Source organism: Ursus maritimus, unplaced genomic scaffold (assembly GCF_017311325.1).
Source record: "Ursus maritimus isolate PB19 unplaced genomic scaffold, ASM1731132v1 scaffold_2, whole genome shotgun sequence".
Taxonomy (NCBI): domain Eukaryota; kingdom Metazoa; phylum Chordata; class Mammalia; order Carnivora; family Ursidae; genus Ursus; species Ursus maritimus.
This window is the reverse complement of record NW_024424452.1, coordinates 2,955,300-2,977,143: the sequence shown is the minus strand read 5'-3', so window position 1 is coordinate 2,977,143 and position 21,844 is coordinate 2,955,300. Positions and strand designations below refer to the sequence as shown.

The following is a 21,844-nucleotide window of genomic DNA, read 5'->3' as shown; positions in this document are numbered from 1 at the left end:
ATGCGGGAAACGCTCACGGAACTCATTTCAACAGGTGTGTTTCAACAAGCATGAGTGTCGTGCACATGGAAAATTTGCTAGAAAGCTCGTAAAAGGCGTGACTAGCCACCACCCACTCTGGGAGACCAAGATGAGATCCTGGGGTCAGGGAAGATCTTAGAGCTGATTTTCCCAAGTCTACAATGCCTAGCATTCTATGGAAGGATAGCACATTCTTCCTAGAGTGACAATGATACATTAGTCAGCAAAAGGCCTTGCAAGTGAATTCTGTCCACAAAACATTTCTGCCTTGCTTAGCATTTGCAGGATAGTTAGCTAATGTTGGATTTATTTCTCTACTTTCTATGCTTCCTTATAGATGTGGAGCCTTTGACACCAGCAGGGAAAATGTGTAACTGGAATATGGCACCTTTTACACCCACAGGAGCCTTACACAGAGAAGCACCAACCACCTGGTTTGCCAAGAACATTCGCAAATTTGAGTGCTAAGCTGGGGCAGTCCTGGGCAGACAGGGACGAGCTGGTCACCGACATGTCACACACACTCCCTTGCTAGCCACATGGTATAAACAGTAGCTCTGCTTCCTCACCCGATGCAATGTTTTCTTGTACAAAGCTCTCAAAGGACAACCTCACAGAAAGTAAACAAAACCATGAGAGGGAGACCCAAATCAAGATGTGTCTCAAGCATAAAGTCAACTTCCCTAAATATCTTATCTAGTTGAGAACTTAAAGAAGAAATAGTATGCATGAAATCACCTTCGGTTTTTCTAATATCCCCCCCAAAATTACCCCACTTGAAGACAGAAACACAGATGTTCCATTTTCTGATCCAGGATGTTTTATTATCATTACAGATCTTACTCTAAAAGTCAGTATCACAATTCTACTCACTTTAATATGGATAAGAGTCAAAATCTTTTACCATTGCAATAGATTTTAAAATATGGAAACATCTGACTCAACTTCAGTCTGAGCACATCGACTAATTTAACACAAAATAATCTATGCATTCTTTCAAAGTCCAAAATGAAATCAAATACGTGTACGAGCTGTCTGATATATATGTGCATGGATATGCATGTACGCATACATATGTGTATATGCATATATTTGTTATTTATATTTATATATGCACATGTATAAATGTGTATTGCACATGCATGTGTGTGCATATACACGCACTTGTGTTTATACACACATACGTGTACAGACATGTTTGTGTGTAGACACAATGTGTGCATACGTGCACTCACACACACTGATAGAGTTACATGTGCGTGCAGATATACGTGTGTGTGTACGCATGTATGCAAGTAGGTACAGATCCGTATGTGTGTGTATGCAAATAGTACTCTACACTCGGGAGACACGTTTCGAGGACACAGAAACCTAAACACTTGTGCTCTCAAGAAACCAGCCACTCCCCAGAGACCCCGAGATCTCTGAGTTTCTGAGGCCCTATAGCGGCCCTTGCTGGCACTGTGTGACTCCTAGAACCTTCTCCACCTTGTTAAATAGGGTCTTGAAATAGACAAATGGCTTGTTCCTTTTGGGACTGAAGCACAAGGCATAGAAGGGAGTAGGAGGAAGAGACCCTACTCCAGGTCTCCCATAGAGAAACAGTCCTCTGCTTCCTGTTACCAAAGAGGATGTGTCCCCGAAGAGCACTGGGATATGTTCTCATCATAGCTTCAAAATCTGCACAACTTAATTACAAGCCACCCCATAAGACCTATTTCATTACTGCCCCATTACCTCCATCTTACCCATGGCTATTGAGAACTTGGACTTCCGTCCATATAAAGGATTAAGGAAATAATTTTCACGCCTCCAGATAGGATGACAGTAATCAGAAATACAAAGTGCAATTTTGCTTTGCAAGATTTACTTAAAGAGAACACCGAGAGAATGACACAACCATTGCCTCTTCCTCTTTTTGAAACATTCAAATTCGTAAAAATAACAATGAGAGTAACAGCAACTATGAACAGTTACGATGCCCTTCTATGATCCAGGTGCTGGTCAGGCCCTCTAATGTCACAGGTGCTACGCAGGTGATCTTTCCCTCTGATGAGACAAATATTATTAGGATACCAGCATCACAGAAGACGAAACTAGGGTAACAGAGACGTTGAGCAACTTGCCCAAGGTCACACAACTATGAAAGGGCAGAATCAGGGTTTGAACTCAAACGGTCTGATTTCAGAGTTCACTCTCAGCCACCACTTTGTGTTGCTTCTTTGCAAGCTGTATGTACTATCCTCCTTAAAGATACTAAGAAGAACAGCAAGATCATAGGAAATGCTAAGACCAGGGCACCTTCCAGTAAATATTTAGAAACAGTATTTTTCTGTCTTAATCATTAGATGCTTTTCAAAAATTCCATGATTGCCACAATTCCTTATTTCATTATTAGATCAAAGAAATGAATAAATTTTATCCAGGGCATTTACAATGTATTTCAATGCATACGGAGTGTTTTATATGAGAGCCAGGCACTGAAGAGCCAGACATCGCACTCACAACTAAGGACCGGAGGAGATAAGCCGGCGGTGGGCTGCCAGCTCCTCCCCTCTCTCCAACTTTAATGAACACAAGTACTGCTGCACATTCATTTCCATAGACAAAATTCTTAATTTTGAATGTAGTTTAAGAATATTAACCCACAGATAACAGCTTCAAGCCATATTATGATTTCTTTGTCCATATCAAGTTTGAGAATAAGAAAAGGTTAATAAAATTATTGACAGTAAATTAGTTATTCAAAGAACTTGGCATGACACAGGTTTCAGACAGAATATTAAGCTCAACAAAGCATAGGTAAATGGTAATCTGGATCTTCGCAGTAGGCACTAATGGTTTAGCCATGATTTGACTGAACGAAAGGCACGTGTGAAAATGACTGTGAGCACAGGTAGACTTCGTGTAGGTAATTTCTAAATACCCGAAACTACTCAGCATAGGCCTTTCACAGAACCGCTTCATGCGTTCAACGACAGGCTCTGATTATAAAGGTAACGTATGCACATTGCACATATGACTGAAGGACAAGATTTAGCTCTTGGATATAGTGATTTACCTTGTCTAATAATGAACAGGCACATCTAGACTGAAGAAGGAAAGGTTCATGCTCTCAAAGATGAATGAGTCCTAAGGATTCCGCCCCATTTATAACCTTCCAAGGTAAAACAGTGCAATTCCGTCAGCAGTGATAAAGACCAAGCACAAAAACACGAAGAAAAATCATCCTGGGTGAAGCATGAACTAGCGTTATGGCTGCTTAATCCCAAACTTTCTAATCTGTCCACAACACATTTTTTCCAGAGGGCCTCCTAATCTGTGGCTGCAGCAGAGACTGAAACTGGACCCTCTCCCAGCCACGTGGCACAGCTGAGTCCTTTCTGTGCGGGCTTTACCAAAAAGGTGGTGAAAGCTACAGAACAAAGGGCTTTCCCCTGGCTCTTCGTCACTACCTCTCCCTCCTGTGCAGAGCTGATCTCTTCTTCCTCTTCCTTGGTTTCTACTAGACTTCAAGACCACGTGGGCCTGGAATCGAGTGAAACATTCTCTTGGCGATTCCACGACATGCAGCGCTCCTGCTAGTCCCTCCCTTTCCAGCTGTCTCTTTCTTCTCATGGGCACCTTATTTCTTGATCTTTCACTAAATGCTGGTGTTCCTCAGCTTGCTTCACTTCTTCTCTGTCTCCCTAGAAAGGCTCATCCACTCTTGTACACATTCACTCTCCGCATGGGGATGGCTCCCGAGTTCCTGTCCCCAGCCCAGATCCCCGCTGGAGCTCCAGACTCGTGTACACCCAAGTGTCTCACTGATCTCTCCGCCGAGGTGTGTCACAAGCATCTCAAACTAAACATGCCCCAAGCCCACCCTTACCCAGTCGTCATTATTTCAGTAGCTATCTACCCAAGGACTCAAATCAGAAATAAGAAGCCTGACTCCTCTATACACCCACTCTGTCTGTGAGTCCTATTGATTCTACTTTTTAGTTATGTTTATTTTGTTATTATTCATACTATAACTACTGATTCTGCTTTAACCTATTCAATTTGTCCACTTTTCCCCATTTCCCCTTTCCCATCTTATCTTGCAGGATATTTGCAAGAACTTCCTAAGTATTCTGGTTCTACTCTTGCCCCTTACCATCCATTCTTCACAAAGCAGCCAGATTTTCTGAAAGCAAATCAGATCACGGCATCCCCCATGGCTTTCCACCACACTTAGAATAAAACCCCAACCCTTTGGGGCACCTGGGTGGCTCAGTCAGTTAAGCATCTGCCTTCAGCTCAGGTCATGATCCTGGAGTCCCGGGATCGAGCCTCACATCGGGATCCCTGCTCGGCAGGGAGTCTGGTTCTCCCTCTGCCCTTTACCCCTCTTGTGCTCTCTCACACTCTCTCTCTCAAATAAATAAATAAAAATCTTCTAAAAACTAATTTAAAAAATAAAACCCCAACCCTTTGCCATCCATGCATGCATAACCAGGCCTTGCTGACCCCATCTGGGACTACCTTCCCCTCCCATAGCACGATGACCATGCCAGCTTCCTTTCAGGTCTTACACCCCGACTGGGCTCTTGCCCACTTCAGTTTCTTGGCAATGCCGTACCCAGAATGTTCAGGCCCGTTTCTTCACATTGCTGGCTTCTTTTCTTTTTTTTAAACTTTGTTCTAAATATTATATCCTGGATAGGCTTTCCTCATCACCTGATTCTGCTTATGTGTTTGTTCATTTGCCCACTTTTTTGTCCGCTTCCCCTTCCTCCTGTAAATCCCGTGAGAACAGGGACCTGTGTGATATAAGTGCCTGCCAGAGTGCCCAACACAAAGGAGACATTGGACAAATGTTTGTTAAAGAAATGAAGGACATCTTTTCTTTACCCAGGTAGAATTTAGCTCAGGAAAGGTACCAAAAAAGGACCCACTGAAATATTTAATGATGATCAGTAAGAGAGGGGGGAAAAAAAAGGAAAAAAAAATCCATTGAATAAGGACCACGAAGTATCAGAAGGCCATACAGTGTATGACTCCTTTTATACGAAATGTCCAGAACAGACAAATGCACAGGGAGAGAAAGTAGACTGGCCACGGCCAGGGCCTGGGGAGAGGGGAGGGGGTGGGACTGCTAGGGGGTCTGGCATTCTCTCCTGGGGTGGTGGAAATGCTCTGTTAGAGAGTGGAGATGATTGCACAACTCTGAATATACTAAAGACCACTGAATTATACACTTTAAAACGGTATATTCTTTAAAAAGAATTTATGAGAGGTGAATTACAGCTCAATAAAGCTATATTTAAGAAAACAAAGAGGCGATGCAGGCTGAACTATGAAGTAGCTACAATCCCCTCACTAGATTGTGAGACCTTCAGAGCCAGGACTGTGTTATTGATTTCTTTATCCCCAGAGCCTCATACCTGCTGACTGGTGGACAGACCAAGTGGATGAGTGACAGCTTTGACATTAGGGACTGTCCTCTGGATGCAAATGCTTGAGCAATTCGATCTAACTAGGCTTTGGTCAGATCTGATTACAGCGAGGAACGAGCCCTCGTGAGAAAATGAGTCCAGGTCACGCAGACAGGACACTGTGTAACTCACAATAGGCTCTTCAGTTACCATATTTGATGATCACAAACAAAAATAAAAGTGCTGTGAGGTGGGCAGGCCAGTTTATTATCGCCTGTATTTTACAGAGGAAGAAAAGGAGCCTACAGAAGCTGCAGGCTTGCCACCAGGCACCAGACTACATGCGGCATCATGGGGCTGAAGACGGGGTGCCAAATGCCCAGCACAGGACCCCTTTTGCCATACCAAACCCCACATGGGCAAGCTGAGGTCAACTCTGTCATACACATTCACAGAAATGACCAGAAAGGCATCATTCAGGTGCTGAACTCCATCCCCGGCTCTCTCACTAACATAGTATTTGACCTTAAATCACACAGCCACTCTCTTCCCCCATGCAGTCATCCACAAAATTGGTGTGCTAAGACTTCCTCTGCTTCCTTTACTCGAATGCCATGAAGATTTAGAGCAGTCTTGCGGAAAGACGAGGAAAGGCACGGCCCTCCACAGCATCTGCACTGGCTGCACATCACTTCCCCCACTGCTAGGAACTTCATCCTACAGCCGGCCGTCTCCTTCCACGGCGCATCAGAGCCCCGGCCGACAAATCAGCAATGTGCTTCACATCGGAGAGCCACAGGATTGCTTTCACCCCACGTCCCATGTGACGAAGCTGAGCCCCTCAATTACTAAGTTAGGTCTGCCCAGAATCGGAAAATGGTTAACGAATACGGCTGGTTCTCACAGTCTGCCCTTCCTACTTTCAATGCCATGTGCTTTCTAAGCCTATCCTGTTCCTCACCCAATCTCCATGTGTGTGGGGTCTTCAACTCGCAGTTCATGTGCCTTGATCCCCTTCAAAAACACGATCTCAAGGACTCTGCAGGCTGCACTGTACCCCTGCCCCCACCCCGGCCCATCCCCGGAAATGCTTCTCTTCCTACCTGTGGACACAGGTTGCCAAGTGTAACAGCATCTCCTGCCAAGTTGAGCTGGCCCACCACTCATCTGTTTGCCTTTCTTGACCCTCCCTGTACCCCCAGAGCCTCAATCTCTGCATGTCACAGCCTCCTCTCGGTCCCAGCCCAAAGTGCACACACAGCATGTGACTTTCCCTGAGCTCTAACCACATCCCTACCTTCCTAGCGCTCCTTTCCTTCCTCTGTTGTGTGACAGAACTTCACTTTGGTAGCCAAGATTTCTGCCTAAGGACTTTGGGGCAAGACCAGACGAGACCTGGCTTGCCATGACATAGAGCCCCCCAAGTGCCCATATAAGTTGAACTGCACTCTGACCACTGGCTCTCCATGGATATACAAGAAGATATGCATCCTGGAGCATCACCAGAAGCTGCCCGTAGGGACCAAGCCCTGCGTCTGGATTAGAAATGAAACAGTGTTACAAAGTCTTCTTGATTTAGGAACTGTAGCAGTACCCCCTTGGCCAGAGTCCAAAACTTATTTCCTTCCTAAGGAATTTGATGCTTCAGGAGTAACTTTCATGGGAGAGACCAGGGCAATTGCGAACTTGTTAAATGAACAGACCAGTGATTGAGGAAGTGGCCTGTATCCGGGAGAGAGTAACAGTGGCACTGGGAAGCTAATCCAAAAGAGAAGCTAATAAAAGTCACTTACACTTGACTGTGTGATGAGCTATACATTAGAGGCACAGGCAGCAAGGCTTCCCTAATTACCCAGCCAATATGGAGCCCGGCTTGTCTCTCCCAAGGACATTATAACCGGGGGAAGCTGAGGGGGCAGAACTCCTTGCATTCTGGACCACCAGGTACCACTTGACTGAGGACTAAAGATTCATGATGAAAACGACCTAAAAATCCACAGTTCCAGATGAGTTGATAAATAGTGGATTTTAATACTAATGCATGTTTATGTGTATGGAGAATATACGGAGCAGAGGTGGAAATGATAAAAAAAACAATAGCACTACATTACATTTACAGGTTAGAAAGTGTTTTCACATCTGTAATATTACCCAACAAATACATGATCCTTATAGTAATTCCAAGAGCTTGATAGGGTAGCTACTACCCTCTCCCTTTGAGAGGTTCCACTATATTACCTTTGTTGGGAATAAAAGATTTGTCCAAGGTCACACAGCTCCTAAATGATGGAGCTGAGACTGGGACCCTAGTTTTCTGAGTCTTAATTTAATGTACACTGTCCCACACTATCTCCCCAGAATGAGCCAAGGACTACTATTTATTCTTTCAGGAAATACTTCTCCATTCACCTAATAAACATTCACTATTAGGGATGGCCAGGCACTGTGCTAAGTGGCCGAACCTTCAAAAACAAAGAAACAATCCAATTAAAAACAGGCAAAGGAGCTGAGTACACATTTTTCCAAGGAAGATACTCAAATGGCCAACAGTTACATGAAGGGGTGCTCAACATCACTGATCATCAGGGAAATGCAAATCAAAACCACGAGATCTCACCTCACACCTGTTAGGAGGGTATTATCAAAGGACAAGAGGTAACAGGTGTTGGAGAGGAGGTGGAGAAAGGGAACCCTTGTGCGCTGCTGGTGGGAACGGAAACTGGCACAGCCTCTATGGAAGGTGGTCGGGAGGTTTTCCAAAACTGAAAAGTAGAACTAGTGTGCAATCCAGCAATTCCACTGCAGGGTGTACGTCTGAAGGAAATGAAATCACTTTCTCAAAGAGATGTGTGCAGCCCTGTTCACTGCAGCAGCATTCACAAAGGCCAAGACATGGAAACAGCCTAAGTGTCCACAGACAGTTGAATGGATGAAGAAGATGTGGTGTGTACTCACTCTCACACAAACGCGCACACACACACACACACACACACAATACATATGCATATGTGATGGAGTATCATTCAACCTTAATAAAGAAAGAAGTCCTGTCACTTGTGACAACATGGATGAACACTGAGACAGAAAAAGGCACGGTATGATCTCACTTATACATGCGATCTAAGAAAACTGAATTCATAGAAAGAAAACAGATTGGTGGTTGTCAAAGGTGGGGGCAGGGGGAAAAGGGGTGAAGGGAGTCAAAATGTATAAGCTTCCAGTTGTAAGGTAAGTAAGTTCTGAGTATATAACGTACGTGGTGGTGTAGTTAAGAATACCGTACTGCAGAGGTACCCGGGTAGTTTGGTTGGTCGAGCTTTCAACTCTTAATTTCGGCCCGGGTCATGATCCCAGTCAGGGCTGTGAGTTCGAGCCCCACATCAGGCTCCGTGCTAAGCATGGAGTCTGCTTGAGATCGTCTCTTCCCTCTCCCCCACCCCCACTCACGGTTTCTCTCTCTCTCAAAAAACAAACAAACAAACAAAAACGTATTGCATATTTGAAAGTTGCCAAGAGAGTAAATCTTAGAGGTTTTAGCAGAAGAAAAAAGTAATTCTGTGTGGTGATGGATGTTAACTAGATTTATTGTGGTGATCATTTTGCAATACTTACATACACTAAATCATTACACTGTTCACCTAAAACTAATACAACGCTATATGTTAATTATATCTCAATAAAATGGGGCGGGGGGGACATAAAGAAAAGCTTTTCCTTGCTCCCAGGGTTTATAAGTAGCAGCAAACAACCAACTGTATGCAAGGGGGGCAGACAGATATATGACAGCCACAAAGAAATATATTATTTATTAGAGGCATTTAAAGAAGGCTTCTTGTTCAGACCGTTGCCATTGCAAAATGTAATGTGAATACCGATTTAAGAGCTAAAAAGAAAGCAAGGTATGATTCACACAACACATTCCAGGCTTGGCAACTTCAGAATTTATTGTTCATTAAAACTGTATTTTAATTATCCTAGTTTTAATTAAAGTATTATGTAGAGTTGGTGAAATGCAATTATGTGCAACTGACTTGAGATGTATAATAGGCTAATATTTGTAAAGAAATGCATTATTGTCACTAGATCTGCTCATGTAAAATGAAGTGGTATTTTATTTTCAAATGAAAAATTGGTACATAGAATATTAAAGTCTTGTCATTAAACACTACACTGCCAACTCAAACGGAACCAAGTAATTGTAAGCTCCCCACCCCTGCCCTTCGGCTATTCACTTTGCTCAGGAATGGTTCTCTGGCTGTGATGTAGCCTTATCCCAAAGCAGTAGGATGGTATAAGCTGCCCACACATGCCCAACAAACCTTACGACACAGAAGACACTTTAACAACCTTCAAGTGCATCTGCGTCCTGTGATCACACAGGCCCCATCGGCAGCCTCGGCTACCACCAGCCATAGCCCAGAACCTGATCGAATGGTGTTTAAGGGCAACCTTTCATCCAATAGTGTCAAAACGCCTAACAGGCTAAAAGGAAACATGAACTTCTCAGGTAATCCTGACTCTCCTTCCACTGTGCACAGTGAGGTCTGGCTTGAAGCACTGGAAGGTGGAAACTTAGTCAGCATTCTGTAGGCCATTCACTGAAGCAATGCTGTGCTTCCCATTTCTTCTCTTCCCTATGTCTACAGACAGTGATCTGCCTGCAAACGTATCAGCTCAGACAATGGGACTCCTCCCGGATGTGATCAGAACAACAATAGGAACTTCCTAGACGTCAGAAACCAGCATTTGGGAAAGCCCGTAGGACATGTACAGGAGGGGAGGCCGACTGGGGCAGAGTGGTACCCACGGCCCCAGCACATTCTCTACCCTTGGGTCCCTCCCTCCCAGCTAGCACTAGGTCCCCAGACATCTACACACACAGCCACACACAGAGCCACATCTACACAGGACATCTTTAAGGAAGCATGAGGACATAATGGGGGGGGGGGGAGTGACACGTACCATCTTTCACTTCCTCAAACATTAGTTAGTAAATTACTTCTCATTCATTATTTCTTGTTAAATCTCAGGACAACTCAGGAGAAAGAGACCAATTTCCCGGCTCCCAAGTACAAGAGAGGCACTGGGAGGTTATGTGATCTGTCGCAGGATAGACACTTCCTAGGGCTTCATCCTTTGGCTGCTCTAAGTACCACAGGTTGGCTGCTCTAAGTACCACAGGTGGGGCAGCTCATACACAAGAAACATTTCTCTCATAGTTCTAGAGGCTGGAGGTCCAAGCTCAAGGCACTGACGGATTGGGTGCCTGGAGTGAGCCTCTTCCTTGTTTGCGGCCAGCTTCTGGCCGAGTCCCTGAGTGGCACAGTGGGGAGGGAGCTCTCGAAGGTCTCTGCCCTGAGGGCTTCACCCTCATGACCCAAGCACCTTTCAAAGGCCCCACCTCCTAATACCATCACACTGGGGATTAGGATTTCAACAAATGAACTGGGGGAACTGAGGGAGACACAAATTTTCTGTCTATAGCATTGGGATTCCAAAGTGCCTTATGTTGGAGGAACCACCCAGAAGGGCTTCCCAGAGCCCAGTCTACCCAGAGCCAGAGCCATCAGTGGGCACCACCAAGCCATTGCCTCTCCTTCCAAGCCCCAGCTCCGCTGCAGCCCAGTGACGGAGTCAGAACACCCTTTACTCTCTGGGCGCCCCTACTGTGCTTCGACTTACTCCCACCATCTGAGGAAGAAGGAATCTCCCAGCTCTGCATCTCCCTAGTGATGTGGGAAACAAAGGCAGAAAGAAAGAAAGACAAAATTAAATGTCCTTATAACCTGCAGCCGTTTGACAAACACTTGAGATAGGCAGAGCATTCCTCCAGCGAACTCCCAACTGTCTTAATGTGAATACTTTGCTAGAGGGAAAAAGAACCTCAGCTTGACAACAGCAAGGCCTCCAGTATCCCAAGAGTCTTCTTTAAGGGTGCTGCTTCTCCTTCTACCTCTGCCCCTCCCTGCTGCATGTGTGACCGCTCGCTCTCTCTGTCAAATAAATGAATAAAATCTTAAAAAAAAAAAAAAAAAAGTCTTCTTTAGCATAGCAAAGTCGCTTTGGACACCTCCCTTTTTCCCTACCTTCCCCAACCCCCAAATATATAATCGGCCATTCCTCATAACCCTAGGGCAGCAGCTCTTTCTGCCCATGGGTCTTGTCCCCGTGCTTTAATAAAATCACTTTTTTGCATCAAAGACATCTCAAGAATTCTTTCCTTGGCCTTTGGATCCAGACCCCAACAACAACACTAGTCAAAACTACATCACTAGGTCTCCTCCTCCTGCTGTCACCCCAGGTGGCTGAGCACCCCTGCTGTGACCTTGGTGACTAACCCTCTCACCTCTGCTGATACTGTCTCCCGTGCCATCTCAGCCCCACACGCAGGGTCACCCTCCCAGCCTTGCCAACCCCTATGAAAAAAGTTACATTCTTTAGTCTCAATCTCAAATCCCTCACATCATATCCCAGCTGTCCTGGGGAACAGTCTTCCCAGCCACTTCTCTGTGGGCCTGCTCCAGGTGGGTGAGGTCACTGGAAAGCAGGGAGAAGGGAGAGAGGACAGAGCACAAAGGAGGGTGGGACCCCACTGGTCTCAGCTTTGCAGTTGTGCTTGACTCACAGGATGACTTCAGAGAGCCTGCCTGAAGCCACGTGTCACTAGACAGTCCAGCTCGGGTGGTGTGGCAAACTTCTCTGCTGGTCCGCTCCCTCTCCCTCACATACACGATTCTCAGATTCCCTAAGGGTCAAAGTTCACCCTACAAAAATTTAACTTGGACCACCATTCTGCGTTGCAACACCCACTCTCTCCCTTCCAATGGGAGAACACACCTACCGACTGGGAGTGGCCAAGGTGGGGATGAGAGGCTCTGTGGGGCCCAATGCAGCACTTCCCCTCATTTCCCTACTCAGTCATTCCTCTACTTCAGGGACTCCTGCAGTCTTCTGACTCCCTGCCATGTATGACCACCCCTCACTTCCTCCCTCAGATGACTGGGAGTCAACTGAGAGCCATCGCCTCCTTGCAAACACACTTGACATCCTAGTTTTTCACTCCCATGTGACAGACTAACTTCACCTTCCCCGAATCCAATCAGCTGTCTTCCCTCCAACTGCATCAGTACTTGTCAAGCTTCCGGAAGATCTCCATCACCATAAACCGCAACCATGCATGTGCACTCAAATGGCCCCCAGTGCCCCACGTGTTTCTCCACTTGCTTTGACTCCCAGATGATTAAACCCCCTCCCGTCTCATCTTGCACCACACTCCACTCTAAACTTATATTTCCTCTCAATATCCACAGAGGAAAGGAAAATCTACAAGCCCTCAATTTCCCACACGAATATCTGCACACAACACGCGTCAACATCCCCATTAGGCTTCCGTTGTTACAGTGGGAGTTGTCCTTGCCTCCCTCAAAGGCTCCTTGCTGAAGGGCCCCGTGTACAGGTGTGAGCCTGCGGACCCCACCATGCCAGGCCCTCCCTCCCACGCTGCGTCTGTGCATGCCCAGGCCACCTGGCCTCTCACCCTCTCTGGATTTTGCTCCTCTAGCTATACTCACGCTCCCTGACTCTTCACATTCTCCCTTTCTCATGAAGAACTTCTTCTGCTAGCAGACAAATATTCTCTGGTATTTCCCACCTTAAGAGAAAAACCACCCCCTTGATCTCAGGTACTCCATGTGGACACTAGCCCTTTCTCTGCAGCCATTCCCAGTAAAAATATGCCCACGAACTATGTCCATTTGCTCTCCCCTTCCTCATCTTTTATTTAAACATAGTAAAACTGCAATTACTAAACATTTCCTAACTAAAAAAAAAAAAAATCAAATGAAGACCAACATTCCTAACCTCCTACTTCCTTTCTAGACTCAGTGTCCTATCTCCTCGAGCCCACTGTGGGTGGGTCTCTCAGTGGAGCGCTCAGAAAAATAAGTTCCCAGTCTTGTCTGAAAGTACCCTCACGTCTCCCTCAGTTTGGACACGAGTTTAGCAGGATAGGGGACTCCATGAACACAGTTACACGCCTTGGAATTTTGGAGCTATTAGCCCATTATCTTCTCTACCATCGCCATCCACAGAGATCGAATTGCTATGCCTTTGAGGCAACCTGAATTACACGTATGGCTGCTGTTAGGATTTCTTCTTTGTCTTTGAAGTTCGATGGTGACACTACAGTACGGCTAGATTTGGATATATTTTCATTTATCCTACTTGGAGCTTACTCTGCCTTTTGACTCTGAGGATCCATCATTTTAGGAAATACTAAGACAATTATCTCTGAACATTATCTCCACCCATTCTCTCCATTCTTCCTCTTCTTAGAGCTCAAGTGATTATTCTATCCTCTTTATCTCCTAGCCTGTATTCCATATTTTCCATCTTTTTTATCTCCGTGCTTTGTTCTGAGTTTTCTTCCTCATACCCACCAGGACAATATTTTCCACTTTAGCTGCATATTGTCTGTTCTTTCACTGATTCAATTGACTTTTTAGATAAATAATTATATTTTTCACTTCAAGAAGTTTAGTTTTTTCCTATTTGGTTCCTTTTAAAATCAACACATTAAACCATATTCAACATCCTTAGCCATTAGGGAAATGCAAATTAAAAACACCCTCAGTTGTAATTACACACCTATCAGGATGGCTGAAATAAAAGACAGTGTGAGCAGGCAGCGCGAGGGATGAGGCTGAGAAACGGATCGCTCAGACGCTGCTGGAGGGAGTATAACACGGTACAACCACCCTGGAAAAGAGCTGGGCGTTTCCTTACAAAAACTAACACGCGATTACCATGTTGCCCAGCACCTGCATTCCCGGGCGTTTATCCCAGAAAAACAAAGACTTCTGTTTACACAAAAACCTGTCCACAAATGTTTATAGCAGCTTTATTCACAATGGTGGAAAACTGGATACAACCGAAATGTCCTTCACCACCGGCTACACAGGCTGTGGTACGTCCATACCATGGAACACTACACAGTGAGAAGAAGCCAACCACCAACACAGGCGATGACCTGACTGAATCAGAGAACTACGACGAGCGACGAGCGAAGAAAGCCAACCCTAAAACAGACGGCATGATTCCATTTACGTAACATTCTCTAAGTGATGCAGTTACAGAAATACAGACCAGATCAGTGATTTCCAGGGGTTAGGGTGGGTGTGAGGGCTGGAGGAAAGGGGCGTGGCTATAAACGGGATCGGAGGGACCCTCTGGGGATGGGAATGCATTGTGTTTTGACTGTATCAATGTCAATATCCTGGCTGTGATATGATGCGACAGTGTGGCAAGATCTCGCCATTTGGGGAAACTGGTTAAAGGGTATATGGACTCTCCCTGTACTATTTCTTACAACTCTATCTGAATACTCAATCAACTCAAAATACAAAGTTTAATTAAAAATGAGGAAAAAGGACAAATACTGCATGATTCCACTTGTATGAGGGACCCTGGAAGAGTCAAAATCAGGGACAGAAAGCAGAGGGGTGGGTGCCAGGGCAGGGAGGGCCCAGTGGGGAATTATTACTTAGCAGGGACAAAGCTTCAGTGTGCGAAAAGAAAGGATTCTGGACATGGACGGTGGGGACGGCTGCCCGGCAATGGGAATCACTTAATGCCACTGAACTGTATACTGAACCACGGTTAAGATGGTAAATTTTATGTGACATGATTTTACCACAATCTCAAAACATTTTCTAAAAATAACCACAAACTCCCACAAAGACTTCCTACTGTATAGGGAATAAGTCCAGATTGCTTTGCAGACTCTGATGCCTCCAGGTCCTGTGTCCCTCCCAGCCTCCGCCCTGTGCACTTTCTCTGCCTCTTTTCGATGCCCTAACTGCACAACAGCCCCTCCTGCTGGGCAAATACAAGCAGCCCTTTCCCAGGTTTGCAAGTATTTGCCCCTCTGCCAAGAACACTTGTCCTCCAGCTCCGTGCAGGGCCGGCTCCTTGCCCTGCCGACAGAAGCTGAGAAAGCAGTCAGCACGGCAGGGGAAGTGTGGGCTATGACACTGACCAGCTGCTGCCCTCGCCCCACCTTAGCTCCCATCTGTAAAGCGGGGATAATAACGGAACGACTCACTGGGCTGCTGGGAGGATCTCATGAATCATTACATGGAAAACACTTAAAACAATGCCGACACTCAGAAATATTAATAATTACTCTCACTACACATCACCTTGAGAATATCACAGAAATTATCTTGAATGAAATAAGCCAGGCATAAAAGATTTCATATTCTTTGATCCTATTTATAAGAAATTCTGGAATAGACAAACTATCCTACAGTAATAAAAATTAGATTGGGGGGAGGGCTGGGGTAAGGGGGCATTTGAGTACTAACTGCACCAGGGTACTTGACTGGGAAGGGGCTGACATTTGTCACATATTTGCTAGAATTCATCAGTTTGTGTGCTGAAAATCTGTTCGTGTTGTACGTAAATTATAACTCAGAGTAATGTGGTTGTTAAAATGTCGCCTGCCCAGAGAAGCTGTCCTGGGCCTCCCAGTGTAGAGCAGGGGCCAGCTCCTCCCCTCCCAACTGAGCTCTCCCGTCCCTGTTCATTCCCTCACGGTGCTTGTCCTCCCCTGAGAGTATCCTGCTTATTAACCTGTTTCCACATGAGGCCGTAGCTCACTGATGGCAGGACCTTCAATGCCTCATTCCCCTTTCCGCCCCTGGCAGCTAGAACAGTGCCTGGCCCAAAATTAGTGCTCAATAAATATCTATTGAATGCATGAAGGAAGACAGAGAGGGAGAGGCAGAGCTGGCCTGCCCTTCCGCGAGCATCGCTGAATGTGAACACCAGAAAGGACTTCAGTGGTCATTTAGCACACCTTCCCCATTTTGACATGAGAAAATGGAAGCAAAGCAGAGTAAGTAATTTGCCCAAGGTCAGAATTAATGATGGAAGCAGGTCTGGAGCCCACATCTAGTCTTTTTCACTTATGCCAAATATGGCTCAATTCGCATGTATAGACATACTCTATAAACATTCACAAAATGCCTATAAAATATAATATAAAATTTTTAAAAGCATATTATTTTGAAAGCCCGGTTAACTATAAAAATATTATTACAACCAGATCTACTTCATTCAAGCATTAAGTTGTGACTTCCACTACAAGTGCTAATTTAAACAAATCTTTCTTGAAGCGATTGAAATGAAATGGTAATAAGTTAATGGACATTCAAGTATTTAAGCATGGACAATTACGAGTCAGGCTGTTTCCACGTCGCCTGGGATGCTGTTTACTGCCCATACTTCACAATTCACATCTTTCCTGGCAAATCATCCTGCAAAAAGCTGACTGGAGGTTGAAATATTTAATCTATAAACTTCGCATTCCCCAGAAAACACACGCAAGTACCCCGTGCTTCCACATTCCCATCAGGTAGGCTGCCGCATGCAGTCTGAGCACAAGAACGTGCAATTAAGCAAGAGAATGGCACGGCACAAAACAAGTTTTTGCGTCCTAATCTGGTAACTGCCGACATAAATTACCTCCTGGAGGTGAGAGAAATATTGCACGACATCAACATTCACATTTCACATTCTGAGAAATAAAAGGAAACAAAGCACATATATCAAAACCAAAATAACATGGAACAATTTTATTATCAAATTAGGCAATATTTATAAGGCAAGGCTATCCTCATCTCTGATATGCAAAGATAGCAAACTAACTGTTTGGATTCAGTAAATCAGAAAAATAAACACGCATTTTTTTCATCTTCTTAGATAAATAAAAACTATAATTACCTATTCAAAAATTCTGAGTATAACTTATTCTCATTTCTTTCAAAGTATTGTTTGCCTTTCCTAAGATATATTTCTCCTTCATCAAATAGCATTTTTTCTCGAGGTTTGTTATGCTCCCACCCCCCACCCCCGCCTTTTTGGTGAGGAAGTTTACAAACACTACATGACTTTTCTTCACATTTCTTCATGTACCCACTCAGCCATTCCAGGAGTGCATATCTGCTACGCAAGACAGAGTTCTCAGAACAAGGATGTTTTCAATGGCCAATACCCAGGGGACACTGAAACTACTGGAGGAGACGACCTACACATGCCACGTGGGGTTGTGACTCTCACCTGCTCATGTCTGAAGGCGAGAAGACTGAGCACTGCCTGCGGCGGGCACAGGCCAGTCAGAGGGTGCTGGCGCTGAATGCAACTGCCCCAGTCATAAGACTTCGCCTTTCCTCCTTTGTCCCGCTTCCCAGCTTACGAATCCCCTCCTGCCTCTGCAGCCCTCCTCCCCCTCTGCCCTGTTACCTGACACGGTCACAAGTTCCAGGAGGTAGGACCTCACATCCTTGGGAAGCCATTAAAGTGCTGACTCGCTCCCTGCTCCTCGGCCTCGATCACAGGCCTGGTACCCCCACCCCCGTCCCCCATCCCCATTCCCACCCTCTCCCTGTCCTTCTACTGGCTTGGCTCTGTAGTTCTCTAAGTTCTCCAGTGCATAGTCTTTTAGCTCAGCCAGAGTCATCCTCTGTGACCAAGAACGTCTCAACTGATAGGATGGAACTCTTCGGGCTTCACTCACTGACTTAGGTATTTCATACGGAACAATAAAGAGCTTTAAAAATCACGAACACACTAATGATCCCCAAGTTTAGCCTAGACCTCTTTGCTGACCTTGAATCTGATATAAACAACTATGTCATGACTGGACCCTCTTGACCATCTACTATGTGTCTCAAACACGTACAAAACAGATTTTAGACACCAACCCCCCCCCCCCGCCCCCGGACAGAACTTGCTTTGCCTGCAATTCATCTTTCCCATTCAGGAAATGGTAAGTCCATCCTATCAGTTGTGAAGGCCAAAATTCCTACAGTTTTCCATGGCTTCTCTCCTTCTCTCACACCCCACCATCTACTCCGGCAGGAAATCCTATTCATTCTACTTTCAGAATATATCAGTATCTCATACTTCACACCATCCCTCCCCAAACCAAACCGCTCAGTCTGAGTCACCTAACTACTGTAGCCAACCGCTAACGGGCCTCCTCGTTTCGGATTCTGCTGCCCTATAGTCCATTCTTCACGGAATTCCTAACCGAAGAATCACAAGGGAGCTCACGCTGCTGCTCTGCTAAGATCCTCAGAGCAATGCCGAAGTGGATCACTCACCCCGGCTAAGTCACCGGCACCCAGGAATCAGGCCCAGCCAGCTCAGGAACCTCAGCTCAGGAACCTCAGCTCCAGCCCTCTCCCCACTCCAGCCTGGCTGCTCCTCCAACGCACAGGCCACCCTCCTACCTCAGGTGCTCTTCTCATGGATTTACCAGGCCTCCTCCCCTGATTTGTCCAAGACACTGCTCAAAGAGGTGATTATCGGAGAGGCCTTCTCTGATTCCACATCTAAAACAGCAACCCACCTGACCCCTGCGTTCCCCACTCCGTCCTGGGCTTTATTTTCTCCTATTATCCCAGCTGGCACATCATCTGTTTCCTTCCACTTGGAGACAGGCTTCCTGAGGACAAGGACTTTCTTTTGTTTCCTGCTGCATATTCGGTGCCCAGAACAGGACCTGGTATGTGGCATGCCCTCAATAAGTACTTAGTGAAAGAATGGGGGGAAAGCCCAAACCGCAGTCAGAACTTTGTGAGTGTTTCGTTTAGCCTCATTCTGATGTGAAGGTGAGGCAGCTCACATCCACCACGGGGACATTCACTCCAGCTACTTATTTTTGCTGCTCCTTTTGCTACACGATTTAAACCTCCTCCTTCAACAAGTATGTAGCTCAAGGACAAAGAGGCTGCCAGTGATAGGGTGCTGGGTTTTGCACAGGGCAGCTGCCCTCTATTTCCTGCTGCCCCCCACCCTGTGCTATACAGACATCATTTCCACCCCATCTCCCACTAGGCCTCTGAATTTCATAAAGCCCATGCCTTAATTGCAAAACCATGTTTGCCTTCTCTTTTGTCAAAAATTTCTGAGTTAGGGACTTACAGATCCAACACGATGGATAAATAATACCCTTGCAGGCCCACTCAGGGCTATGTTGGGCGCATGTGTCTGTGTGTGCCTGTGGCTCATGGCAACCTGTAGTATTTCAAATTGAAGGCTGGTGTTCTAAAAAGGGAGAAATAGGAATATAAGAAGTGTATGGAAAAATAAATCAAAAGCACCAAGAAGGTTCAGCAAAATAAAGTGAAAAGAAGAATTAGTGTGAGGCAGAAGACAGCAGGAGACTCAGAGCCAGACAGGCCTGGGGTGGAACCCTCGCCAGGCCACTGGTCAGCTGCGTGTCCTTGGGTGGGCTGGTTAACATCTCCAGTGCTCAGTCTGATCTCTAGAAGCACGACTAATTCTACTCCTTCGGAAGGCAACTGTGAGGAGAAGGGAAGATGTGTTTAAAGTAGGTACTCAACAAATAACAGCTGCTGTTAAAATTATTAATAGGCTATTCAACTAACTTCTCAAGTTAGGGAACATTAGCATTATTGTTTCCCTTGAAAATTAAAAAAAAAAATCATTGATCTGTAAGCCAAAAGCTCACAATCTGAAGGGCACAGTGGAGGACGGGGGGAAGGGGGTGATGCCTGGGTGGCTCAGTCATTAAATGTCCGACTGTTGGTTTCGGCTCAGGTCATGATCTCAGGGTCCTGAGATCAAGCCCCGCGTGGGGCTCGGGGTCAGGGCGGAGCCTGCTTGTCCCTCTTCCTCTGCTCCTTCCCCCCACCCTGAGCTCCCTCTCTCTCAAATAAATAAATAAAATCCTTAAAAAATATATAGTAAGGAGGTGGGGCTGGCGAGATGAGGCTCCTCCTCCCCGTAGCCAAGGACCATCCCCCAGCTGTGTCAGGGAACTGACCTCAGCTAAACAGCTTACGGCAGCTACAGAAGCTTGACCTGTTTCAGTATGAGCAACACTCTGAGTCAAACCTTTCGGGTTTAAATGACACCTCTGGTGGTGCAGAACAGATCCAATGCCATCTGACTTTTGTCTGCCAGACGTCTGGGCAGGGGCCATGCAGAAATGCCCTCCCAACTGCTCTCCCAAGTCAAACTTTCTTAGACGTGTAAAGCCATATATCTTTGAATGATGTATAAACTAATGAAGAAAACCACACACGCACTGATTTATGACGTCTTGCACGGCAGGTACTTAATAAATATGGGGGTGATGATGAGGTGGAAAATATGAAACAAAAGGCCTTGCAAATGTGGAAATACCCATCACCGGCCTCATCTCATCTCATCTCATCTCCTAAAAAAAAAGATCACCGGCATATTATTCTACTGAGATTGGAGATTTATCAACAGCTTCGCAGACCATTTGTTTGATAGGACACTAAGTTAAAGCCCACTTAACATCTTTATCTTAGTAGCTCACCAGGAATTAAACAGTCTTTAGCAAGAATCTGCAAGTAAAAGAGAAAAGCTTATAAAATTAAGAGCTGATATTTCATTCTATCTCCTTTCATACTTCTTGAATAAACGCTGCCTCGTGAATATGGCTAGACCGCAAATGAACAAGGAGTTGCTATATAGCTGCTTACTACTGAGGTATACTAATCCTTCCAGGCCGGACTGTGCTCCCATTGACACTAATTAGAAGCTCTGATGGCGGAGAGGAAACTTGGTTCAATCTACCCACCCTCCCTAGCACCCACTCTTCCCTAGCATTCATCCCAAATTGGCCCGGCCACACTGCGCTCAATGCTAGAACCTTCCAGAATAGTTCACAAGAGTCTACCTCAGCTGCCTTTTGTTCAGCCTAACAGTCTTCTAAAAGAATGAAAAATTGATCCCTGTTCTTTGTTTCACCGACCTCAAGAGGCATTCGTTATCACTGGAATCAATATAAATGTGGACACCCAAGCAACTCTTGATAAGACTGAGGGCTTCAGAGGGGAGCGGGGTGGGGGACTGGGATAGGCCTGTGATGGGTAGTAAGGAGGGCACGTATCGCATGGTGAACTGGGTGTTATATGCAAATAATGAATCATGGAACACTACATCAAAAACTAAGGATATACTGTATAGTGACTAACATAACATCATAAAAAATTATTATTAAAAAAAGGAAAGCAGTTATCCCATTTTCTAAGGTGATTAGGATTTTTACTAAAATTTTTAAACATGGCCTTTATACACCACAATATTTTTCCTGTTCCAATAACAAGAATAGAAACGCTTGTTAAATAAGATTAGGAATGGTCTGAGGTCAAGCAGGTTCAGATGCCCGGGCAGAGGAGCCATGACACCTGGCTTAGAGAAGGGATCCCATGGATGGGGGAAAAAGCAAGTTTACACCTCACGGTGACTTTTGGAGTTAAATTTAAAACCTATTCAGCAAATTATCTTTTATATATATATCCTTTTTGGAAAAACAGAAGAAAACAAAAGCATTTTCTTCTCATGAATTTTTGTATGAG

At 45.3% G+C, this 21,844-nt stretch overlaps 1 protein-coding gene across 1 annotated transcript in view; it reads right to left on the bottom strand.

Moving 5' to 3' along the window:
• The window catches only part of LOC121103724 (protein sidekick-1-like), a 409,695-nt gene that overhangs the window by 371,972 nt on the left and 15,879 nt on the right, over positions 1-21,844 (bottom strand). The window lies entirely within an intron of this gene.